General features: G+C 43.1%; 1 long non-coding RNA gene across 2 annotated transcripts in view; it reads left to right on the plus strand.

The window, feature by feature from the left end:
* Window positions 1-1,814: 1,814 nt before the first annotated feature.
* The window catches only part of LOC137502483 (uncharacterized), a 69,012-nt gene continuing 43,075 nt past the window's right edge, over window positions 1,815-27,751 (plus strand). For both annotated transcript variants that reach the window (XR_011018813.1, XR_011018814.1), the window contains exon 1: window positions 1,815-5,364. This is a non-coding gene — a long non-coding RNA (uncharacterized lncRNA). The remainder of the gene's footprint in view (window positions 5,365-27,751) is intronic.

Below are 27,751 nucleotides of genomic sequence, written 5' to 3' on the forward strand. Positions count from 1 at the left end.
TCCACCCTTATACATGCTCTTAAATTGCTGTACATATGCAGCCTGTAAAACTCTCCCACCTTCCTGTCTTTTTAAATTCATCCAATATCTAACTATTCTTTTCACACCCTCTGATTCCAAATCCTCCCCACACATTAATTCCGCCCCTACATTTGCTGTACACCTCGGTAAGCCCATCACTAACTTAGCAAAACTACTAACAATCTTTCTTAGTTCCTCTCTTTTTTCATCCAGCCCCCAAACTTCTGCCCCGTATAATACCCTCCCCACTATTACCGACCTGAACACGAGTCTCAGTGTTTTGTAACTGATCCCCGGGAACTTGAGTATCAAATTTCTGACTGAGGCTAAGGCTGCCAAGCCTCTATATTTCATTCTTTTGATCTGGTCACTCCAAGTTCCTTTATCATTAAAAATAACTCCTAGATATTCCAGCTTCCTTACCTGTTCCAATCTTTCTCCCTGTATTACCCAATTCCCTTCCATCTTTCTTCTTTTGTTCACCTGTACTATCAATATTTTAGACTTATTTACATTAATTTTCAATCCCCATTTCCTCGCAAATAGCATCACTGACTCTAAGGCCCTATTCATCGCCCCTGAAGTTAACGTCATCAATAACACATCATCCGCAAATATCAGTCCTGGCACTTCCAAACCATTAATTACCGGTACAGCCCAATTTCCTGCCCCAAACCCCTCTAGAATATCGTTTATAAATAAAATAAACAGTATGGGCGATAACTTGCAACCTTGTTTTAAACCCACCTTGGACTCTAATGGTCCACTCATTCTCCCTTCTCCCAATTTTACACAAAACCTGACGTCCCTGTATATTCCTTCCACTGCCCTCAACATCTTCTCCGAAATCCCTAGCCTACCTAATTTCTCTCGTAGGGCCTCTCTATTTACCTTATCAAAAGCTTTCTCAAAATCTATTGCTGCTACATAAACCGTACTTCTATTCATATTCTTATACTTTTCTAAAATAGTCTTTACTATCATTATATTATCCACTGTTCTTTTCTTTTTCCTAAATCCCCCTTGGTAATCTGTCAAAATTCCATTTTCTTCCGCCCACCCACTTATTCTGTTCGCTAGCACCCCAGTATATATTTTACTCAGAGAATCCAACAGAGATATACCCCTATAACTGTTCACATCGTTCCTACTACCCTTTCCCTTGTATATAGGGCATATGATTCCTGTTTCCCATTCCCTAGGGTAATTTCCTCCCTCGAATATCCTATTGAATAGTTTCACCATGCCCTCTATCATTATCTCATTTTTACTAATTTCCTTCCAAAACTTATTATTTATACCATTACACCCCCCGGCCGACTTCGCTCTGGCTCTGCTTATCACTCCCCGGATTTCCTCTCTTGTGATTTCTTTATCCAAGTCATAAATTGCCACTCCCCTATTACTCCAAATTACTTCTTCTCCCGAACCTCTCCATCTATCACCCCCCTTTTTTCCTAGTAATTCCTCGAAGTGCCTGACCCATTGCACTTCCTCAATACTCGTTCTCTCCATATTCCTTCCACCCTTAATAATTCTATTAATCTTATTCCAGACTCTCTCAAAATTGTTAGTCTTGCAGTCATTATTTATGGCTTCCATTTGTTCCTCTAACCACGTCTTTTTTGTCTCAGAAATTTTCTTTTTATACTCCTTCCTCAATCTACAGAAAAACTCCCTTTCTTGGCTTCCACCTTTCCTTCTATATTCTCCTAAAGCGTCCATCACCCTCCTCCGCAATCCTTCACACTCCCTATTAAACCATTCTTCTCCCTCTTTCTTATTTCCTTTTCTAGCTTTCACCTTCTGCGCTATCATCTTTATTGGATGTAGCAACAATTCCAAGGCTTTATCAGTATCCTTCTCTTCTAACGCCCCTTCCCACCCATATTTCAGAAGATGTAACTCCTCCTTTACTACCCTATTCCAATCCCGGCCCACCTTCTCTGTCCATTTGTACTTATTATAACCCCTCCCTCGTTTATCCTTTGTCTCATTTTCCTTCATTGTACGCTTCTCTACCTCTCTTTTCAGCATAACCCTCACCGGGAAATGGTGTGACTCAATCCAATCTCCTATTTACAAATGATGAAGATGGGAAAAGCAACAGGGATGGATGAAATCAGTGTGAAAATGATAACGGCTGCTGGACCTGTAGGTATGCAATGGTTGTACCGACTACTAAAGTGTATGTGGAAACACAAATGTGTACCAAGAGACTGAAAGATAGCGATAATAATACCAGTGTTTAAAAAATGGGACAAGGAAGTTTGTGGTAACTATAGAGGAATCACACTTATATCACAGGTAGTCAAAATACTTGAAAGGATACTAGAAAGAAGAATGAGAAGAAAGATTGAAGGAGAGTTACAAGAGGAACAATAGGGCTTCAGGAAAGGATGATCTACAGTGGACCCAATCTTTAGCATGTGACAGCTGGTGAAAAAGAACTAGGAATATGGAAAGTATCTGGTCATACTTTCACAGATATAGAAAAGGCATATGGTAGTGTCCCCAGAGAGAAGGTTTGGGAAACCATCATTATAAAGAGACTTGGAAGAGAAATGTTGGAAATGGTGCAAGCAATGTTCAACAACTATACTGACCCCAGTTGGAAAGACAGAATGGTTTAGGAAAAAGACAAGGGAGTATGCTGCCACCTCTCTTATTTATTATGGTCATGGACGAAATTGTAAAGGAAACAAAGGAAGCCTATGGAGATAAAGAGATGAAGATATTGCTATTTGCAGATGATGTCATGATCTAGGGAAAGAACAGCAAAGGAGTGCAATAACAACTAGATGTACTGAACAAAAAACTGAGAAGTATGGCATGAAAATCAGTACAGATAAAAGCAAGACTGGTGATGTCGAGAGGGGGAAGGGAAGGAAAGGGCACTCTGAAAATTGGAAGTCATAAATTGGAAATTGCAGATAGCCTTAAATACCTAGAAAGTGAATAAATGCAAAATTCTAGGGTGGACATGGAGATTAGCAGGAGGGTACAGCAGGGCAATGCTTTCTACCAAAGTGTAAGAAAACTCGTTTGGAGCAAGGAAGTATCAAGGGAAACAAAGAGATAATGTACAAATTGTACTATGTACCCACACTGACTTATGCAGCTGAGACTTGGACTTTTGACTAACAGGCAAGAGAGTATAATTCAAGCAAGTGAGATGAAATTCCTAAGAAGTAGACCGAGTGAGAAATGAAGATGTTAGGAAGGAAGCTGAGATAAGAAAGCTGAATGAGATAATTGAAAAGAATAAACTAAAGTGGTTTGAAAATGTAAAGAAGATGGAAGAGAATAGAATTCCAAGACAGATGCTGGAGGCGAAGTGTGAGGGCAAGAGAGCAAGAAGACGACCTAGAACAAGGTGGATTTAATCAGTGAAGAGCGACATAACCCCTGCCCCACTATGGCACTACAGCTCTGAAGGGCCTTGGCCTACGAAGTGGTCGCTGCTCAGCCCAAAGGTCGGTAGATTGCGAGGTGTCATGTGGTCAGCACGACAAATCTTCTCGGCTGTTATTCTTGGCTTTCCAGACCGTCAGATACCTCTTCAATTCTAATCACGTAGGCTGAGTGGACATTGGACCAGCCCTCAGATCCAGGTAAACATCCCTGACCTGGCTGTGAATCAAACCCGGGGCTTCCGGATAAGAGGCAGTCATGCTACCCCTACACTACGTGGCCAGCAAAGAGCGGCATAAGAAGACAAAATTTAGACTGGGAAAAGATCGTGGAAGAGGAATGGTGGCTGGAAAGACGAAGATGGAGAAGTGCCATAAATACCCAACTCGGCAGGAGCTGGATAAGTGAAAATGATGATGATGATGAAAACAATGATGATGATGATTCATTACTAACAATGCGCTGTGATAGGAGGAGCAGTCACAGCACAACTCCTGGTTCAGACGTTTTAAGTGATAGCGATATTGTCCCTTGACTAAACACAGCGTCATTAGCAAGCTGCAACCAAAATTTGGGGTGGAAGGGGAAGGCACACCCATTCACATCACTGTAGTAGTCACAAAGAAGATGGAACTGTTTCATGGACTTCCAAAAGACCTCACAAAACATTCATCGGCCAATCATGAGACATCATATATTCACAAAAAGATGCAATATATTATGTCAACCTCCATGAACACTTCCCTGTATGGAAGTCTCCCCACAGAACAAGAACACAAATTACTAGAAAAACACAGAAATGTAAAATCGTATAAATCTATAATGTCTACGTCTTACACATCAAATTTAGGATCATTCTCTTTGAAATCCTTTAGCTCACTAGTTCACAGTTTAGCCCAGAAGGACATACAATGGATGGCACTAAAAGACAAACACAGAGCTACCAGAGGAGAATTTCTTGTTGTATGTGCAAATCCACTGACTACTCACCTTCTAACCAGACATTAAAATATGAACATCGCTATTCATCATCAGGAAAAATGGACAGAGATTAGCCGGTGAGAAGAGTCTCCGTCCGTTTACTGAAGATTTTTTAACGGCAGAATTGATGGTTCAAAACAGTTTTTTAAGATGTGATGTAATGAAATTGTGATATAAGGCATGTATTAGAAGAAAAATAAAATAGAAAATCTGATGAGGTATGGGCTAAAAATGACAAGCCCTTGCCGTGAAACTGCAAACAAGACACATTGACTACAAGTACCACAATTCCTGGTACAAAACCTCCAAATGGTAGAGAAGAAAGAAAAACCAGTCACTAAAACTACGGTCATACCTTCATCCAGTGGTATGCAACTTGATCCAATGTTCCATCATCAACTTCCAATGTCTTCCATTATTGGACAAGCTTATCCTGAGCCACGACAACAATACGGACAGCTATCAACTTCAAAACCTGAAGTTAAGAGAGATCCTATTGAAGGATGGGGAGAGCCCTTGACACTTACTTCACCTGCACCACCGCCCATTACAGATACTCGGAGCAATGTTAACATAGTTAAGAATAAAAGAACTACGTCCTAAAAGGAGAAAAAGGCAACGCAGAATAAGAAGCGCATGATTATAAATAAGAAATACACAACATGTAGATGACAAATGGGGTAAGATTTTAAAATGAAACTTCAAAACCTTCAATTAAACAGAAAGGAAGCACTAACAGAGAAATAGGTAGAAAGGCAAAGAGTTTAGTAAATCCTGTATATGTAGATCTAACGTACATTCTATATAATGGAAATTTATATTACAACACAGTGGAATTCTTCAGGAAAGTATGAGTACGATACAATGTCTTCAGAGGAATAAAACACAGACGAGAAATCTACATTACTCTACCTAAAATGAAGAAAACCTGGGAGGATTAAGAATTTGGTAAGTACAGAAATGAAATATATTTCTTAAACATTTTGAGAGAAGGTGTTTCTTAGCAGTATGAGCATGTTTTCTATGGAATGGACTCATTTCCTTTTTAAATTTTCAAACAATCACCATTCATCTGTATTTAGGTAACATTTCTGAGGTAATTAGTTTTTATCTAGTCTATTCATAAATGATATTAAAGAAGTTGGAAATTTATTGAACATCTTCCTGTTATGAGTGAAAATGAGGTTTAATTAAACAAATCTCAATGGTATGTGACTAAGTTATGTAACAGATGAGTTAGATTAACAATAAGTCAGTGAACATCACAGACATTTCCAAACAGTACCATTGTGAGGGGCCGCTGACTTGGGTTTTGGACCCCTTTTGACTACAAGTATCATCGATTCAGCATTGTGCTATAATAGCAGTCCCTTGGTCAGTAATACTATTGTTCTACGCCAGCTTCTGTGCATGTGAGGCACTGTGGGTCGGTTCCACTGATCATTTTAAATTCATATCTATCCATCCATTCACTCCTCGTTCTCACGTTTTGAATTGTGATCAGTGGATGTTTTTGGGCTTTTAATTTGTCGCTTTATTTTGTCTCATTTCATACCATTAGAGGCCGATGACCTAGATGTTAGGCCCCTTTAAACAACAAGTATCATCATAATCAGCTTTTTTGTAACACTACTCTTTTGTTGGAAACCACCCAGAACAAATTGAGCTACTTTTCTTTAGATTTTTTCCAGTTCCTGAATCAAGTAATTCTGGTGAGGGTCCCATATACTGGAACCATACTCTAGTTGGGGCCTTACTAGAGACTTACATGCCCTTTCCTTTACATCTTTACTACAACCCTTAAACACCTTCATAACCAGGTGCAGAAATCTGTACCCATTACTTACAGTCCCATTTATGTTATTACCCCAATGAAGATCTTTCCTTATATTAACACCTAGGTACTTAATGTTATAGAGTGCCATATTGGATTTTGGTAATATGCATACCACAAAATTTGCATCTAGAAAAGGCAACAATCATGGATTGCTTAGGCACAGCTCCGACAGAGTGTTGTGATTTCTGCAAAAAAAAAAAAAAAAAGACCAGTGAAGGTGAGGCTATTGATGTAAGAGCTACAACAGATGGCAGCATTTCATTTTTCTTTAATTTGCTTTACATTGCACTGACACAGATAGCTCTTACGGCAGCGATGGGATAGGAGTGGGTAGGAGTTGAAAGGAAGCTGCCATGGCCTTAATTAAGTTCCAACCCCAGCATTTGCTTGGTGTGAAAGTGGGAAACCATGGAAAACCATTTTCAGGGCTGCAGACGGTGGCGTTTGAACCCACTATCCTCCGGCAACATTTCAGATGCACAGGCATGACCAAAGGAGAATCATCATCATCATCATCATCATCATCATCATCATAATCATAATCATCATCATCATCTTAGCATTTGTCCTGCAATGGAGCAAGTTTCGCTGTTTTGCAAGCCAATCTCCACTTGGTTCTATTAAGAGCATTATTTGAAACACAAAACAAAATGAACATAGCGCATGTCTTTTTGAAGGTGACAAAGCCATTGTTTCTTGTGTCAACCACGTGGCCTATTTCCAGATGGTGCGATGCGAAGTGTGACCAAAGGAGAATATGACATAGTAAAAAGAAAGAGCTGCAAGGTAACTTGGCTTTGCATAAACTGCAAACCATAATTAAAGACAACTGATATAGCAGAAATAATTCTTGAAATTTATCGATACAGATTTCAACTGCAATAGAGTCCATGGAAAAAGCCTGAAACAGAAAATAAGAGAAGAATTACACAATGCAATGAGTAAAGAATTTGAACCCAGCAGTTTGATTTTCATTCCATCTTTATTATGGAACATCCCAGAGATTAGTGGCCTGGATCCAGTTATGAAATGACACCATCTGTTTTGCAACCAGCACTATAAGCTGATATTGTATTACCACCTTATCAGAAAGAAGAGAAAGGCAGGGCATTTTCTCAAGCGAAAAGATCTGTGGAATACTCACATTGCATTATTGATGTATCGAACAGTTTATCAGCAGGTAATACAGACCCTGGAATTTAGATAACAGACAGGCATGGGAAAGGTGGTGGTGGTGGTGGTGATTATTGTTTTAAGAGGAAGTACAACTAGGCAACCATCCTCTATATAACACTAATCAGAGGGAAAAAATGGAAGGGATCCGACACTTCGAAAAATGAAGATATCGGCCATAGGAAGACAAGGGCCACGAAGGGCGTGAAAATGAAAGACTCCCTAGCCCTCGCAAACCTAATAGCGTCGGGGTCGGAAAAGAACAAGAGTTGACCAAGTGAGGTCGGATAGGATAGATGAAAGTGAGGAGCCTGGCACAAGTAAGTGGAAGCAATGCCAGGACTCAGCTGAGGGCCCCGTGGTCGCCAACCCACGCTCCAAAGTTCAGAGCCCCTGGGGCCCCTTTTAGTCGCCTCTTACGACAGGCAGGGGATACCGTGGGTGTTATTCTACCGCCCCCACCCACAGGGGGAAGGCATGGGAAAGGGAAGCAACGAAGTGAGCCCAGAAAACATAGAAATGACCCAATGGAGATAACAGAATGGGATACATGGAAGAAAACCAAAAGAAGCTTGCTCACTAAGAGCAGGTCGCACCCAACTACTGAGGGCAGTTTAACAGCATACTTAAATGAGAATGGGATTAGTAATATTAGGTCTGGCACCATGGCTAAATGGTTAGCATGCTGGCCTTTGCTCATAGGGTTCCCAGGTTTGATTCCCAGCTGAGTAGGGAATTTAACCATTGTTGGTTAATTCTGCTGGCACGGGGGCTTGGTGTATGTGCTGTCTTCATCATAATTTCATCCTCATCATGACGCGCAGACGCCTACTGGTGTCAAATCAAAAGACCTGCACCTGGCGAACCAAACATGCTCTTGGATACTCCGGACACCAACAGCCATACCACAGTTGTTTTCAGTAAAATAAGTTGCGAAAAGCTAGATAATATAGGAACAAATGCAGCTTTCAAGAATGGTATACCATTTGACAAACACAAAGAAGTTAACACACACGAGTTTTGGCCAGGAGTCACTATTCGTCATTATAATTTTCATCGCTCATGGGTTAGTGGAGTCCAACTTGGTTCCAGAGCTGGTACATACTAATAGACAGGGACCCAAACCACAAATTAGATGTTTGACTTGGGATACTGAAGGATTAAAGAATGTGGTAAAGTATTTTCTCAAAGACTTATTTAGCGAATATGATATTGATCTTCTAACTGAAATGTGGTATGGCTCCATGGCTAAATGGTTAGCGTGCTGGCTTTTGCTCACAGGAGTCCTAGGTTTGATTCCCGGCAGGGTCGGGAATTTTAACCATCATTGGTTTAATTCCGCTGGCACGGGTGCTGGGTATATGTGTCGTCTTCATGATCATTCCATCCTCATCATGACGTGCAGGTTGCCTACTGTCGTCAAATCAAAAGACCTGCATCTGGTGAGCCGAACTTGTCCTCGGACACTCCTGGCACTAAAAGCCATATGCCATTTAATTTTGACTGAAATGTTTCTAAGCCCAAAACAGGGAATAATGGGTCACTCTCCAGCATGGTGTATCATGTAGATTAAGTTAAAATATGGCACAACTTACGTTGGTTTATAAGACAAGCAATGTTTTGAGACCGAGAAATTCATACAGCATAATCATGGGAGTATATTTTTAACCTGAATTACAAGATGTTTAGTACAGCAAACTCAGTAGCTCCTAAATCAGAACAGTGAAATTGAATTTGTATATGATGATGCTGGATTTAGAATCTTGAACTAGTAGTATTTCTTGTAATATTTTCTTTCCATTGAATTGCCTGTTGTACTCTTGTTTGTAATTGTACAAAATTCTAATCCCACATCAAGTCAATTTTTGTATTTACGGCAATATTTATGCCATGGTATAGGTTATGTATTTATTTTGTGTTGTCAGTATCATTTATTGCATTGCAGGAATTGAGTAGTCCAGTTACAAACATGGCCACCTCCATTTCTTAAAATTTTTCAGGAGAGGCAAAAAACTGTTTAATACATTTCCTACTTACCTTTTGAGTTAATTTTTTGAATGCAGATTCTCAGCAATATCAGAAACATATTTACATAAATATTTTTATATGATATTCCATAGTTAAGTAGAAAATCACTGTTGAAATATGGAGTTGGCCAAGTTTGTAAGTAACCAATGGAGCTGGCCACCTTTGTAACTGAACTCCACGCCTAATGCACTGATTTAACATAGTAAAATGGTCAGTAATTCTAATATTTATGACAGATGCATTCAACAAACATGTAATATGTAAAATTGTCAATTTTAATGAAGAAAATGCGATTATTTTATAAGTGAGACAAATATAAGAAAGTTGATCTTTCATACATTTTATGATAGTTTTCAGTTTTTTGAAACTTCACAATCACTTCAACAACTTCAAAATCACCCTCAGTATTCTGAATGAGACATTCACAACAATCAGCCTCTCCAGGTACCTCTGGCTTGGTGTCATTTTCGTCAATAATCTTTTGAAACCATTTCAGTTTCTCATGTTTGTTCCACTCCTCTCCATAGTGTTTCTGAAGCAAATTTCTCACATCTTGTATCTTCAATGGCTTTACTCTGATGCCAGGAACTAGTTCTGTAGGATTTATATCTTTCGGTCGTTTACCTTTTACCTTTACCGTTTATCTTTTTTTCGTAACTGACAAAGACTGCGCAATCTCAAAATTATGATTGAGTTCCCCACTAACAGTAATCGAGTTTGACATCCTTGTTAGCACAAGTCTTTTAATTTGTGAAATTTTAAAGTGAAGTGCTCCAGAATCTTTCACACACGTTTTAGCTTCAGCTTTCCAATCAAGATTATTCCAGTGGGTTTTCAGGAGCTTTACCATTCCATGTTTCCTAAAAACATCGTGGTAGACTTCTAGTTGAACAATTGTACCCACTTTCTTTAAATCTCTTACAATTGTTCCAAAAACTCTATCGCTCGGCATGTAAGAATGGCCAGTGATATTTTTCTCCGTATCACAAAGTAGCCTTTTGATGTATAATTACCTAATTCCTTTTACGGTACAATAAAACTATTAACAACAGATAAAAATTTCTAGTACAGCAATCGTTCATATCACACAATATCAACAACCACTGTTTACTTCCAGTTCCCACAAAAATCTGTGCCAGTCACGTGATTAAATTGAAACTTATGATTGGTCGACGTGGAATTGGTCGATTTTGTTACGAATGCCTTAAGGAGTTGGACGTTTATGTAACTTAGGTTGATTTTATAATGCTAAATTAACACTGTTATGGCCGATTTTGATACTAAATAATCTCGTAATGAGATTCCCCATATTCTTTACTGTATGAATCGGCAATAAACGCCCGATTTAAAAAAAAATGGAGTTGGCCATGTTTGTAACTAGGCTACTCGTATATATTAATGCATCATAAATATTATTTAGGCATTGTAAGAGCTCTGTATTAAATTAATGGCATTCTGTAGCCAAAAGTGGGATATCTTGGTTAAGCAAGAGGACTGAATATAGAGTAAGTTGGGTAAGATATTGGTTTGCCCAACATGACGTGTGTCTCCCAACAGTTTTCAAGGCGTCAGTATGCCAATGTTGAGCGTAACAATTTCGAAAACAGCAGATATGGAAGATTGTGATTAGCTAGGGCAGAAAAAATCATGTGACTTGAAGTTATTTTATGGCTGCTTTGCCAGAAGTTTGGTCTTCGCTCAGCCCACTGACTCGTCACTTCACCCAGCCAGGCAAGAGCCCACTAGACTGCAGATCGACTGCACCCAACTAACCTGCCCATTCACCTCCGCCACGACCAGCATCGCCAGTCAGCCCAGATCAAGCATGCACCCAGCCAACATAGCAGCTCACCTCCACCATGATCAGCCACCAGCACACCAGCAGCGAGCCCCTGAGCCTGCAGTCATAGGCCACCCACCAACTGTTCCCAGCGCCTTCCGTCCTTCCCGATATACACAGAATGGAATGTCTGTGGTCTTCGCCACTCTCATCAGTGAAGCTGACCAGAGCAGCCACAACAGCCAGCCTGCCATTGTGCAGGTACAAAAAAGCAGCAAGCATATTGTCAGTAATCCTTAGTATGCTCACTGGTTCGGAACTTATCTCATTGCAACACAATAAAACTACACCTGTTCCGACCATGCCCACTGAGTGAGTGCCACAATTATCATCCAGTCCTCATCTGAGTTTGACTGTTCCAGTGCTTTCTTCCTATCCCGATCACCCGCACCATGACAGACCTCCCACCCAGGAATATGGATAACCCCGGTGGACCGAGGCCCATATTCCAACAACACCTTCAATTCCCCCTCACCGTTATCTTCAACCGGACTGATCCTTACAATGAATCCAACTACATTCGCATTCCTGCACCGTACAAAGTATTTCCAGCTCTACTACAGCCCCACAGACATCGAATAGCCTCAGCCCTGTACCCGATTTCCCACCTAATCCACAGTGTAGTAGAAAGGTGGTGATTGGTGGTGATTATTGTTTTAAGAGGAAATACAACTAGGCAACCATCCTCTATATAACACTAATCAGAGGAAAAATATGGAAGGGGTCCGACACTTCGAAAAATGAAGATACCTGCCAAAGGAAGACAAGGGCCACGAAGGGCGTGAAAATGAAAGACTCCCTAGCCCTCGCAAACCTAATAGCGTCGGGGTCGGAAAAGAACAAGAGTTGACCAAGAGAGTTCAGATAGGATAGATGAAAGTGAGGAGTCTGGCACAAGTAAGTGGAAGCAATGCCAGGACTCAGCTAAGGGCCCCGTGATCGCCAACCCACGCTCCAAAGTTCAGAGCCCCTGGAGCCTCTTTTAGTCGCCTTCTACGACAGGCAGGGGATACCGTGGATGTTATTCTACCGCCCCCACCCAACGGCCCTACCGACAACCAGACATTTCTTAAAACCCTTCAGAGCCACAAGATATCTCACCTACTCATGCAAACCTCAACCAGCTAACCTAACACCCCACCGTTTGGCACGCAAAAGACTACAGCTCCAATTGAAGTGGCAGAAGAAGATGAAGAAGCCCACCCAAAGCAGCACCAAAGGAAGTGGAAGAAAAACACCACGAGGAATATCCATTCCACTATACCAGAAAGAACTCAAAACTTCCCTTATCCCAAACATGCAACTTCCTCATCATCCCGCTCAGGAACCTTGGACCTGTACCTCATACACAAAAAATCATCAAAGAAGCAATCCAGCCAATAATGAGCCACCATATAGCCATCTTAGAAGCACCTGATTACAACCCCCAACGGTCTATACCTACCATCCTCAAAGCACTCCTGCACACTGGTATCCCCATCCCAATCAAAATCAACCCTGTTGCTAACTCATCCAACCAACGTGACATTTCACCCACAACCACCCCCGCACACTCAACCACAGTTACCGGCTCCTAAACAACCCCTCAAACCAACGACCCTAACACAACCAAATATACCCACACTAAACATAATACCCACCATAAAACATTCCAAACCAACCCATGCACTTCAGCCGCAGCAGTACAAACCAATCCACTTCCAGCCTCACCTGCCACCACACCATCGCCACCACCCCCACCGGGACATGATCCCCTCCCCCACATCCTGCCTCCTCCAGCCAGCAGCCCAACACAAACAGAAATCTGGACTGAAGCTGAACAAAATCCGAAAACAGCCCAAGCTCTGACAACACACAACACATACACACATACCAGGAGGAAGCATACAAACCCTCCCCCTATATCACGGACAACACCAACCCAGACACCTAACACAGAACATGGATCCCACTAACCTCCCGTCCCACCCTGGTAACACAATGCTACAAATGCCTTAAACTCTACACTCTGCAGCAAATTGCTCAGAATCCACTTACTGCAACAGATATGGTGGCCCTCACCATCACTCTGTTTGTAAGGTGCCAAGGGACCAGCCAAAGTGCGCAAACTGCCAAGGCAAAAATTGCGGCTTCGTTTCCTGGCTGCCCTTACCTGCAAAAGGCTATCAGGAGGCATTACCGTCAGCAGCGCCAGGTCACCCACACAAACACCCATTCCCCGTCCCTCCTGCACCTGTGAACCCAGCACCCTCTATACCACCTAACTCAAAATCCCAACAACTTACTCCTCATACTATTAAGCCTCCTCACTACCCAGTACAGGCCAGCCACAGAACCACCCATGCTATACTAGGACAAGTCCTAACCTGTTCCCCCTCCCGCCAAGATACCTTGCAAGCTTCCTCCTCACTATTAACATCTAAGCCTTCTTCTTTACTAAAGCACTAGAACAAAAACTGCTACTGACATTTAAGCAACATCAGGTGTGGTCACTCACTGGATGGGTGACCACCATCCAAACATCTGTTTCGCCTTCTCCGCACTGCTGTCAAATGCCAAAAAAGCACCCACATTGCACATGACAGCATGTGCACCCGGTCACACTCTGACCAGCTGAGGATTGTTAGATTCCACATATCCCAATTCGCCAGTATATTAATGGAATGGGATCATATTTTAACGACATGACCCTCAAGCCAAGTAGGTTGATGGGCCAGAAGTTCGTGCAGTGACCTCTACGGTCATTGCATCAAACATGGGGATGGCCCAGGTTGGTCTTATTGGTCTTGAGGAGTGGAAATGTTGTGATCGGCCGATTGTCTTATTTGAAGTGTGCGACGTTTAGTTAGTCCTATTGTATGCTGCTAGTATCTGTCTCTTGGAGATTTGTCTCTTTGATGGATGTGCAGTTGGAACACACTACAGGCTTAGATATCATCAGATGTTATATAGAAGTCGGCTATGAAGTGCTAAACCAATTATACTTAGCTGACTAAAATGTATGGTTTCAATATAAAATAACAAACAATGAACTTGTCACCAAACTTATCGGTGAGGTATGGTGGCATTTAACCTCAACTTCAATCAATCACTACAGATCACTTCAAGATGGTGGGGCAGGTTATACGGCTGAGGCTCATGATCCACCTATTGAGACTAGCCAGATTCAACCTAATAAGATTTTGTGTATATATGTACAGTTGAGTTTAGTGTGTGTCAAGAGATGGAGAGAGTCCAAATATAATGTTTCATAGCAAGGTCGTCGTACCAGCTAATTTAAGTCAGGTATTTGTGACACCTAAATTCAGTGTGGATTGTGAATAAGAAGATAAAACAGTGTATTTCTGATATTGTAATTTATGTTATATGTTATGTAGGTAATATGCTATACATGAATTGATGTGGTCAAATTTTAGTTCTATTTCTTGCATTGTCATTTTGTTATGTGTTTTGAAGAATATTGAAGTGGTTAGGCCTAAGTTTTAAAGTATGTATGTATGTTTAGTCCTCAGCCCGAAGGCTGGTTGGATCCTCAACAGCTCCACCATCAGCTGTCATAAATGGCCTAGGCATCACTGAAGAGGCATACTAGGGAAATAAGGAGTGAGGTAGTTTCCCGTTGCTTTCCTCACTGAGCCAGAAGTTGCTATTACATATCAGTCTGCCAAGCCCACTGAAATGCATGCACCAACTGACCCTATGAGCAACATTTTCATACCATTCATAGCAGGGACTGGCTGAATAAGGAATGGCATTACTAGCATCGCTCATACCTCAGTCACTTTCATCTTGTCAAAGCCAAGGATAAAGCTGAGACAGATCAATGAAAGTAACAAAATTGCTCTAGCCCATACCAGAAGACATAGTGCACCTTAAACACTACGTCCTGCCAGCAAAGGCATAGTTTTAAAGTATATTTATATATTTTAATGGACTGTATGTCATTTCACAAAAGAGTATAACCTAACCAGTGTATCCTCATGCCTTTTTCAGTTCAATAATTCATCAGGTTAGATAAGCAAGTCAAGATATCGTCAGCCTATGACCCCACCCTGGAAAATAACTTACACCCATGCTAATTTCATTTTGTGTATCAAGTACACTGGTGCCCAATCAGTTTTCCTTTTTTTTGATAGTTGTATTCCATAACATAGATTTAATTAAGTGTATGTGTATTGGGGAGTCCAGAAAGGTGTAGATGCCACTTGGGTGCTACAGCAGTTTAGTTTTAATAATAATAATAATAATAATAATAATAATAATAATAATAATAATAATAATAATAATAATAATAATAATCTTTGAATCCTAGTAAGCTCATGATCACATTGTGGAGCTGATGTTTGGTTGGTACTAGTGCATGTTGTTGTTGTTGTTGTTGTTGGGTAATTATTTTTTTTACTTTACTTTATTGTCACACTAATGTAAATGAACTTTACCACCAGGATATTTCCCAATTGCAATGTTTTTGTTAATAATAATAATAATAATAATAATAATAATAATAATAATAATAATAATAATTTAACTATTGGAGGAGATACAAACTGCAGAATTGGTCAACCAACAAAGAAAACTATTGTGGTACTAGATTACCTTGAAAGTGAAGGAATATCATTACTCAGTTCCGGAGACAATACAACCTATTTCTGTCATAATGGTAGTACCACTATCGACATCTTCAGCAACCTGAAATGAGTAAAATGAGTAGATTCGGTAACAGTTGGGATCCTACGGAACGTCACCATCAGGAAACACCTTCCAACAGAGTTGAATTTCATCATGAATCTGGAAATCCCCCAACACAAAGCTCATAAAGCAAACTTATCCAGGAGATTACACACAGATAAGTTACAGAGTGTCATACACAAACTACCAGAGCTTATGACAGAAACTGATAAGGCTAATTCACCTCAGCTTTTGTAGGTGAGGTTAACTTCCAACAAATCTGAACCCTACACAGCCCCCTCTAGGGACACCATGACCTTGAAGTCTGTGTGGGGGCTTGTGTGCTTGTTGATCCCGAGGGCTGTGCCAGCTCAGGGTTACCCATGCTGGATAGGCCTCGGTGTAGGGCCAGACTAACAAGGTGTCCCCCGAGTTGCTTGAGAGGTGTCTGTGCTCTTTATTCTTCATCACTATTTCTACCCTTCTATTCTCACCATCTCTAATTTCATTCCTCTTCCTGTCTGGCCACCCTCTCTGCCTCGGGTAGATTAGGTTAGACATTACAGAAAAATAATAAAAAATAAAAAATTTTAAAAAATTTAAAAAAATTAAATTAAAAAAAATAATTAGGTTAGCATGGAGGTTTTATCCTCCCCCAATCACAAGTTTCGGGTCGTGGCGAGGTGATGCATGGCTACTGGGTGAGTAGTTCCTAGCGACCCCCTCCAGATACCGGGCGCCCTCTGGAGTATATAGCCTTGCCTCCGGTAAATCTCCTTGGCTCTGCCGGAGGTCGACGTCATATTTCCGTGAGTACTCGTGGGACCAAGAAACGGAACCTCTCTCTTCACTTTCAACTAATTCAAAGGGTGGCACCCTTCAAAGAACAGCGTCAAATATTGGTAAAAAGCGTAAGCGGTATACTCCAGTTCCTGTAGACTACATGAGTGACGAACGTCTTCCTCGATTCCTGGTTGCTTCCAGGGTCGATGGTAAGAGTTCTCTTGATGAATGTCCTTTCATGATCAGCAATTCCATCGAAGAAATTGTTGCTGGTGAAGTCGACGAGATGCGCAAGCTCCGCGATGGATCCATACTTATTAAGACATCTACGGCTGAACAGTCCAGGCGGCTACTTAAAGCCAAGTTATTCGGTAAGGTAGAGGTGAAAATCGAGAAGCACCAAACCCTTAACTCCTGCAAGGGAGTTATATTCCACAGGGATTTGGTTAAGTCTTCTGATGATACAATGATCCGGTACCTAGCACGTCAGGGCGTAACCGACGTGAAGAAGTTGAAGAGGCGTGTGGGTGATAAGCTACTCGATACGGGTGCTTTCATCCTTACCTTCGACGCTGAGACCATACCTGAACGAATAAACGTAACAATGTATCGCCTGACTGTTCGTCCGTACATTCCGGCACCAATGAGGTGTTATAACTGTCAAAAGTTTGGCCACACCTCATTGCGATGTACAGGTTTGACGACCTGCAAAATGTGTGGGAAGTGCGAGCATGCTGGGGTTGAATGCACACCACCACCTGTGTGCGTCAACTGCCCGGGTACGCATGCTCCAATCTCCAAGGAGTGCCCCACATTCAAGCGGGAGAAGAAGATCCAGGAGATAAAAACGCTGGATAAGCTATCTTATCCAGACGCCCGGAGGAAGTTCAAGTCCATGGCTGCTCCGGAGTTCTCCATCTCATTCGCGGAAAAGGTCGCAAACGTACGGATCACTCCACAGAGTTTTGTACAGAACACCGGTACTGAAAATGCATTGAAAAGTCAAAGCCAGCAACAAAATTCAGTAACTAAAGAAACTGGAGATTCAGCATGTGAAGCACCGAAAAGAGCGTTACTGTCGACGTTGCCTGGGAAGGGCCCTTCCCAGGAACGTTCGGCTGGGAAGTCCTCTCACAACAGGGCGGGGGGAAAGACTTCCCCAAATAGGGCTGGAAAGTCCAGCCCTCCTTCCAATGCCCAGATCATAAAGGAGGAGAAGGTGAAGCCACAGAGCTCCCTTAAAACATTGGAGAAGAAGCCTTCTCCAACTCAGTCGCGGTCCACAGGATCACCGAAGAAATCCGGCAAGCCATCTGCCGGCTCTCCTCCCAAAAAGACAGAAACGGTGGGCAAGAGCGAGAGGGCCAGACGCCCTCTTGTTCGATCACTTTCTGGTGGTGGTGGTGGTGATTTTTTGTTTTAAGAGGAAGTACAACGAGGTAATCATCCTCTCTGAACAAATAAGTGCAAAAGAAATTTAAAATATAACACAAAATTATTTATTCAACAAAGGAATTTGGAAACGCAGTACAAATTAAAACAAAAAATTATTATAAAACTAGGCCGAAAGGATTACTAACATATCAAAAGGGAACGTACGTTCCCTGAGTAACAGAACACTTGTAATTTAAATACCCTTGATAAGTCCACTGTCGCACATAAAGCGGATGACGAGATCAGCAGTAGTCGCGTCATCGGCTAGTATGCGTTCGAGTGTTTCCTGCAGGCCGAGGCTCCGTCTTAGGCCAGAGAGATCGGCGCACTCTGTGAGGATGTGGGCCACGGTAAATTCGGCACCACAAGAACACACTGGGGGGTCTTCCCTCTTTAGGAGATAAGAGTGCGTGGATCGTAAATGACCTATCCTCAGCCTGCACAGTACTATGGCCTCTCTCCGTGAAGGTCGGAAAGAGGACCGCCACACGGTAGTTGTCTTCTTAATTGCTCTCAGCTTGTTGGGAGTTCGGATATCTAGCCACTCCGATTCCCAGAACGCCAAGATGGTTCGACGTAGCTGAGAACAAATATCCTTAGCAGGTACATTGATGGGTCTTGGAGGTAAAAGTGCAGCTTCCTTTGCTGCTTCATCCGCAAGTTCGTTTCCCGCAATTCCAACGTGGCTTGGAAGCCACGCAAAAGTAATTCTGGTGCTAGCATCGCTTAACCTGGCTAGAAGGTCATGTATCTGCTGCACCAGTGGGTGTTGCGAGAAACAGGTTTCAATAGACTGCAGAGAGCTTAACGAATCGGTACACAACAGAAAGTGGCTTCTTTCGTCACGCAGTGCAAACTGCAGAGCCTCTAAGATGGCGTAAAGCTCTGCAGTATACATGCTACATACTTCAGGGAGCGAGATCTTCGTACTCATATCATCAATGACAAAAGAGCAACCAACATTATCTCCGATTTTAGAACCATCCGTGAAGATAAGTCTCGCGGCCGTATATTCGTGAACAAAGTCCTGGAAATACCTCCGATGGACGGAGAAATCCGTGTTCACCTTGGGTCCACGGAGCAGATCTAGACGTATATCCGGTCGCGGAACCAACCACGGAGGTACCTCGCTAAGAGTTCGTTCAAGACAACCACCGATATCAATATTCAAATCATGACACAAGCTATCAATCCGAAACCCAACCGGCCGTGTGGCATTCGGCCGGGCTTGGCACCGCTGGTGGTATTGGGTGCGATAGATGCATTGATAGCTTGGATGTAGCGGCATTTCACGAATTTTGGCAGCGTACGTTAAGAGTAACTGCTGCCTCCTTATCTGAAAAGGTGGAACTCCCGCTTCAGCGAGCAGGCTGGGAATGGGGCTAGTACGGAAAGCACCCGTTGCCAGCCTTACTCCACTATGGTGAATACTATCTAAAAGGCTCAGCGTAGATTTTGATGCTGAGCCATAAGCCGCACTTCCATAGTCAATTCGGGAGAGGACCGTCGCCGTGTAAAATCGTAGCAGTACCGCACGGTCCCCCCACGAGGTGCCGCTGAGAAACTTAAACATGTTAAGTCTCTTCATGCAGGCAACCTTTAACTGACGGATGTGGGGCTACCACGTAAGTCTCTTATCAAAATGGAGACCCAGAAATTTGCAGGTGTCAACCACTGGTAAGACACTGTTTCGCAAGCGGAGCTCTGGTTCGGGATGCACAGGCCGATGTCGACAGAAGTGTACAACTGAGGTTTTCGCTGCTGAAAATCGAAAACCATGTTGCAGGGCCCATCTGTCGACTCGGTTAATAGCTTGCTGTAGCTGTCTCTCAGCGAACGCCACCCTTCCGGAGATGTAATGCAGAGCTAAGTCGTCTACATACAGCGAAGGAACGACTGCGGGCCCAGCAGCGGCAACTATGCCGTTGATGGCGATTGCGAACAGCGTGACACTCAGTACCGATCCCTGAGGTACTCCATTTTCCTGAACGTAATATTGAGAAAATGCATTCCCTACTCGGACTCGAAAGAGACGGAGGGACATGAAATTCTCAATAAACGTAGGCAAATTTCCCCGAAATCCCCACTGGTGTAGAGTGGAGAGAATCCCATATCGCCAGGTAGTATCGTAAGCTTTTTCCAGGTCAAAAAACACGGCGACTAGGTGTTCCTTGCGGAGAAAGGCCTCCTGAATGGCGCTCTCTAGTCTGACCAGATGATCAGTGGCAGACCGATGAGAGCGAAAACCACACTGGTAGTTAGACAAGAGGCCCTCCCTTTCCATGGCCCACACAAGACGCCGGTTAACCATCCTTTCAAATAGCTTACAGAGGCCATTTGTAAGGCATATTGGCCTATAACTATCCAGAAATTTTGGATCTTTACCTGGCTTGGGAATTGGTATTACAATTCCCTCACGCCATTGAGATGGAAACACTCCCTCACTCCATATTCTGTTGAATAGGGTGAGGATATCCTTGAGACATCTGTCACTCAAATGCTTAAGCATTTGATTATGGATTTTGTCCGGTCCAGGAGCAGTATCTCTGCATAGCGCAAGTGCACTTCGCAACTCCCACTCCGTGAAGGCCACGTTGTAGGGATGCGAAGCACTAGAGGCAAAAGAGAGATGGTGGGCCTCTGCTTCACGCTTAATTGGAAGAAATGCAGGGTCGTATCTACTAGAGCTGGACGTATCTGCGAAATGTGACGTGATGTGGTCTGCGATGACTGCAGGAATCGTAACTATATCTCCATTCATGGAGATTCCGGGTACTGAGGGCACATTCTGTACTCCGACAATACGGCGGAGTTTTGTCCACACTTGTGATGACGGAGTATGTGCCGTGATGGATGTCACATACTTTTCCCACGTAGCTTTCTTACTTTCTCGAATCAAAAAATGGGCCTAGTTGAGTTACGTCAACTGATATCCGTCTATGCGGCCTCCATAGTCTGTCTACAGGAATCTCGTTGGAGACCTGGACACGACACGACTATGAGAGGATATCGTCTTTATTCCAAAGACAGAGTAGCTGTGGATGGCGCGGCAACTGGGGGCGTTTGTACCCTAGTTCGCTCCGACATCTTCAGCGAAGAAGTACCGCTCCGTACTCAGCTAGATGCAGTTGCAGTTCGCACTCCGTTGCCAGTAATGACAACGGTTTGAAACGTGTACTTTCCACCGGATTATAACCTTGATATGCATGCACTACAAGATTTGATCGCTCAGTTGCCTCCTCCTTTCCTCATGCTGGGGGATGTGAACGCCCGTAACACACTATGGGGTTCTCCGTCTTCCTGTTCTAGGGGGACGAAGCTCGAGCGAATGATCAACCTATTTGATCTTTGTGTGCTCAATACAGGGGAACCGACACATTTCAGTAGCGCGCATGGCACATTCTCACACCTGGATGTCACTTTGTGTAGCCATGCGCTAGTTCCCCTGCTACGGTGGCAAGTTCACGACGACCTCTGTGATAGTGACCACTTCCCGATAATTCTGTCTCTCCTGAATCAAAGACAGTCCGAAGTACCCAAGCGCTGGTTACTTCGGCGGGCAAATTGGCCAGAATTTACAAAACGCGCAGTGATGGCTGATGATATGCTGGAGTCTGTTGACGACCACGTCTCTTCCATTACTACTGGAATTTTGGCTGCTGCAGAGGAAACAATTCCTTCCTCGTCCGGTATTCGTCGCCGGAAACAGGTCCCATGGTGGACGGACGAAATTGCAGCAGCCATACGTGATCGCCGACGGGCTTTTAAACATTATCGTCGGAATCCTACGATGGCCAATCATATCGCATTTAAGCGTCTGCGCGCGAAGGCCCATTTTTTGATTCGAGAAAGTAAGAAAGCTACGTGGGAAAAGTATGTGTCATCCATCACGGCACATACTCCGTCATCACAAGTGTGGACAAAACTCCGCCGTATTGTCGGAGTACAGAATGTGCCCTCAGTACCCGGAATCTCCATTAATGGAGATATAGTTATGATTCCTTCAGTCATTGCAGACCACATCGCGTCACATTTCGCAGATACGTCCAGCTCTAGGAGATACGACCCTGCATTTCTTCCAATTAAGCGTGAAGCAGAGGCCCACCATCTCTCTTTTGCCTCTAGTGCTTCGCATCCCTACAACGTGGCCTTCACGGAGTGGGAGTTGCGAAGTGCACTTGCGCTATGCAGAGATACGGCTCCTGGACTGGACAAAATCCATAATCAAATGCTTAAGCATTTGAGTGACAGATGTCTCAAAGTTATCCTCACCCTATTCAACAGAATATGGAGTGAGGGAGTGTTTCCATCTCAATGGTGTGCGGGAATTGTAATACCAATTCCCAAGCCAGGTAAAGAACCAAAACTTCGGGATAGTTATAGGCCAATATGCCTTACAAATGGCCTCTGTAAGCTATTTGAAAGAAGGGTTAACCGGCGTCTTGTGTGGGCCATGGAAAGGGAGGGCCTCTTGTCTAACTACCAGTGTGGTTTTCGCTCTCATCGGTCTGCCACTGATCATCTGGTCAGACTGGAGAGCACCATTCAGGAGGCCTTTCTCTGGAAGGAACACCTAGTCGCCGTGTTTTTTGACCTGGAAAAAGCTTACGATACTACCTGGCGATATGGGGTTCTCTCCACTCTACACCAGTGAGGATTTTGGGGAAATTTGCCGACGTTTATTGAGAACTTCATGTCCCTCCGTCTCTTTCGAGTCCGAGTAGGGAATGCATTTTCTCAATATTACGTTCAGGTAAATGGAGTACCTCAGGGATCGGTACTGAGTGTCACGCTGTTCGCAATCACCATCAACGGCATAGTTGCCGCTGCTGGGCCCGCAGTCGTTCCATCGCTGTATGTAGACGACTTAGCTCTACATTACAGCTCCGGAAGGGTGGCGTTTGCAGAGAGACAGCTACAGCAAGCTATTAACCGAGTCGACAGATGGGCCCTGCAACATGGTTTTCGATTTTCAGCAGCGAAAACCTCAGTTGTACACTTCTGTCGACGTCGGCCTGTGCATCCCGAACCAGAGCTCCGCTTGCGAAACAGTGTCTTACCAGTGGTTGACACCTGCAAATTTCTGGGTCTCCATTTTGATAAGAGAGTTACGTGGCAGCCCCACATCCGTCAGTTAAAGGTTGCCTGCATGAAGAGACTTAACATGCTTAAGTTTCTCAGCGGCAATTCGTGGGGGGCTGACCGTGCAGTACTGCTACAATTTTACACGGCGACGGTCCTCTCCCGAATTGACTAAGGAAGTGCGGCTTATGGCTCAGCATCCAAATCTACGCTGAGCCTTTTAGTCAGTATTCACCATAGTGGAGTAAGGCTGGCAACGGGTGCTTTCCGTACTAGCCCCATTCCCAGCCTGCTCGCTGAAGCGGGAGTTCCACGTTTACGGATAAGGAGGCAGCAGTTACTCCTAATGTACGCTGCCAAAATTCGTGAAATGCCGCTACATCCAAGCTATCAATGCATCTATCGCACCCAATACCACCAGCGGTGCCAAGACCGGCCGAATGCCACACGGCCGGTTGGGTTTCGGATTGATAGCTTGTGTCATGATTTGAATATTGATATCGGTGGTTGTCTTGAATGAACTCTTAGCGAGGTACCTCCGTGGTTGGTTCCGCGACCGGATATACGTCTAGATCTGCTCCGTGGACCCAAGGTGAACACTGATTCCTCCGTTCATCGGAGGTATTTCCAGGAATTTGTTCACCAATATCCGGCCGCGAGACTTATCTTCACGGATGGTTCTAAAATCGGTGATAATGTTGGTTGCTCTTTTGTCATTGATGATATGAGTACGAAGATCTCGCTCCCTAAAGTATGTAGCGTGTATACTGCAGAGCTTTACGCCATCTTTGAGGCTCTGCAGTTTGCACTGCGTGACGAAAGAAGCCAATTTTGTGTTGTGTACCGATTCGTTAATCTCTCTGCAGTCTATTGAAACCTGTTTCTCGCAACAGCCACTGGTGCGGCAGATACATGACCTTCTAGCCAGGTTATGGGATGCTGGCACCAGAATCACTTTCACATGGTTTCCAAGCCACGTTGGGATTGCGGGAAACGAACTTGCGGATGAAGCTGCAAAGGAAGCTGTACTTTTACCTCCAAGACCAGTCAGTGTACCTGCTAAGGATATTTGTTCTCAGCTAAGTCGAACCATCTTGGCGTCCTGGGAATCGGAGTGGCTAGATATCCGAACTCCCAACAAGCTGAGAGCAATTAAGAAGACAACTAATGTGTGGCGGTCCTCTTTCCGACCTTCACGGAGAGAGGCCATAGTACTGTGCAGGCTGAGGATAGGTCATTTACGATCCACGCACTCTTATCTCCTAAAGAGGGAAGACCCCCCAGTGTGTTCTTGTGGTGCCGAATTTACCGTGGCCCACATCCTCACAGAGTGCGCCGATCTCTCTGGCCTAAGACGGAGCCTCGGCCTGCAGGAAACACTCGAACGCATACTAGCCGATGACGCGACTACTGCTGATCTCGTCATCCGCTTTATGTGCGACAGTGGACTTATCAAGGGTATGTAAATTACAAGTGTACTGTTACTCAGGGAACGTGCGTTCCCTTTTGATACGTTAGTAATCCTTTCGGCCTAGTTTTATAATAATTTTTTGTTTTATTTTGTACTGCGTTTCCAAAATCCTTTGTTGAATAAATAATTTTGTTTTATATTTTAAATTTCTTTTCCACTTATTTGTTCAGAGAGGATGATTACCTCGTTGTACTTCCTCTTAAAACAAAAATCACCACCACCACCACCACTGAACCCTACAGAGCACATCCCCAGCTAGTGGAAATGGGACCCCTACAGTACGTAGGGCTGGTTGAAATACCTGATACAACCCGCGGACCAACAGGGAGCACAATTCCTGGAGGCTTTAAAATACTGGGACACCCTCTCCAGGGGTCATAAATATGGAGGGCAATGCCCTGGGTTGTGGGTGAAGACCTCAATGGCATCTACAGCAGATAAGATGGACTTTGGTATGTTGGAGATGGCGAAAGGGGCAAATCCGCATGGTCTGTACTCCAGAGGAGAGGCTACAAAAGGTGTCTGACTTCATGTTGTGGCGGCCTAATTTGAACCTGACACTAGATAATAAGATTCCTTTGGTAGCGACGAACCCATCGTACAAACAGCCTATAAACGAGACTCAGTTCATGGTGCTCTGGGGGAACTGTGAGATGTTGGCTACCAGACATCATACCAGAATTGGTATCATCACTGTCATGACTTTGAATGGCAAGGTAGAAGAACTGATGTAGGATATGGAGAAGAAAGACATAGTGATGATGGGAATGAGTGAGACAAAATGGAAGGGGAAAGAGGAAAAAGAATTGAAGAAAGGGTATAGAATATATTGGAGTGGAGGAAGGATGAAAACAAATGGTGTTGGTGTTATACTGAGAGAAGACCTAGTGCAATATGTGGACAAAATTGGCCAGATCAGTGACAGGGTAATTAAAGTTAGACTTGGACTTGAGAGTAGATTTAAGCGTCTTATACAGGTTTATGCACTCCAATCGAGGAATGCAGAGAATATTTAGAAGAGTTTCTAGAAGAAGTGGAATGTTGTATTGAAGACGTGATGGGAGACAAGAATGCACATGAGACAGACAGGGAAAGAAGAGATAATTGGCCCCTATAGTTATGGAATCTGAAAAGGTTTGAGCTGCTTCAACTTACCCTGCAAGGATAAATAGAAGGAAAAAGAAGGCAAAGAAGAATTTCCTGTCTCGACAACCTTAAAATCTGGTTCAGCAAAACATCTGCAGAACTGTTCTGAATTGCAATAGGTAAAGCCAGAATAGCAATGTTGATCACCAACGTCTGAGGCAGACAGGCACACTAAGAAGAAGAATAGTTAGAAACCAAGATGAAGAAGGAGATTTGCTAATAGATTTTTGTAGAAGAAATGGATTAATAGTTGGTAATACGTTGCTCAAAAAAACCAGGGTTGGTGCATGGTATTGTTTCAGTGTTGCACAACTCCCTATAATTTTGCACTTCATTCCTCGACTTTTCTTCTAATGTTTTAGTTTAACAAACCAAACATATATTCTAAAACATACTAAAATTAACCGTCTTTGGACGTTCGCTGTACTAATGCTTCATAATAGACCAATAAATGCTGCCAGCTTCGAATCAAACTCAGGAGGTTTGCTTCCCTACGGCAACTCCCTAGCGGACAGCGTGGCACAATGTACCTCGGCAGGGACGAGCCTAACCCTGTATAGCATCAGGTAGCATGCTCACCAGTATTGGTCTCAGGGAGTTGCATGAGACCAGCAAGTCTCCTACTGAGAAACAGTTCCAAATATCCCCGTTCGCTTGCACCTCTCTGCGGAGATTACTTAATTCCTACTCTCTCTCTCCTCTCACAAAGGTAATTTCATTTCCATTTTTGTTTAAAATGTACAATTTTTGCTTTATGTTGCACCAATGCAGATAGGTCTTATGGCGATGATGGGATAGGAAAGGGCTAGGAGTGGGAAGGAAGCGACCATGCCTTTAATTAAGATGCAGTCACAGCATTTGCTTGTGTGAAAATGGGAAAACCTGGAAAACTATTTTCAGGGCTTCTGACAGTGGTGTTCGAACCCACTATCTCCCAAATGCAAGCTCACAGCTACGCGACCCTAACCGAATGGATAACTCACTCAGTAATTTCTTATCCACGCCATACCAGACCACCCACAATATTATCAACATCTTACTTCAATGAAAAGCAGGAGGGCGAATTTTCAATTCAAGTAGGCAAGAGTAACTGTGCTAAGCTGAGTGGCTCAGATGGTTGAGGCACTGGTCTTAAGGTGGTATTTGAAGGTGATCAAATACATCAGCCTCATGTCAGTAGGTTTACTGGCATGTAAAAGGACTCCTGCGGGACTAAATTTCTGCACCTCAGTGTCTCCGAAAACCGTAAAAACGCAGTTAGTGGTACATAATGCCAGTAACATTATTATTAAGAGTAATTGAAGTTACAGTGTATAATTTGCCTCTTATTTTCTGTTTTGTGATTGCCAGATTTATTTCACTTTTAGTAGGAATATAGTTGATTACTTAATGATGATAGAGTTTCTTGTCATTTCTGTAAGCTTCTTACATAAAAATGTGACACTGAAAATGTTGGTGCGACACCCAGCTTTAGAAACCACCAGCCACCCCTGAAAAAACTCATAAAAAATAACTAGATACGGTTGGGGAGATAGAAAGATAAAGACAATGAATTATCTTATTCTGGTGGAGGAGAAACATAGACAACTGGAAGATATTATAACAATGCAAAGAGTAGATTTTGAAGGAGACCATAAAGTGGTGATAGCCAAATAAAGACTTGGTAAAATAAGGAAGTTAATAGCAAAAAGGGGAAAGAAAAATAAAGGGATGGAAGTTAAAAGAGAAAGAAATTAGGGAAAAGTTTCAAGAGAATCTGAAGAGAGAAATTCCCAAAGATGACATGAACAGTGTGGAAGAGGAATGTTTCAGAAATGGATTTGTAAAGTGTAAAGTAATTGTTTAGTTGTAAAGTTTCCTAAATTGAGTGAAT

The sequence above is a fragment of the Anabrus simplex genome, chromosome 1, assembly GCF_040414725.1.
Source record: "Anabrus simplex isolate iqAnaSimp1 chromosome 1, ASM4041472v1, whole genome shotgun sequence".
NCBI lineage: Eukaryota > Metazoa > Arthropoda > Insecta > Orthoptera > Tettigoniidae > Anabrus > Anabrus simplex.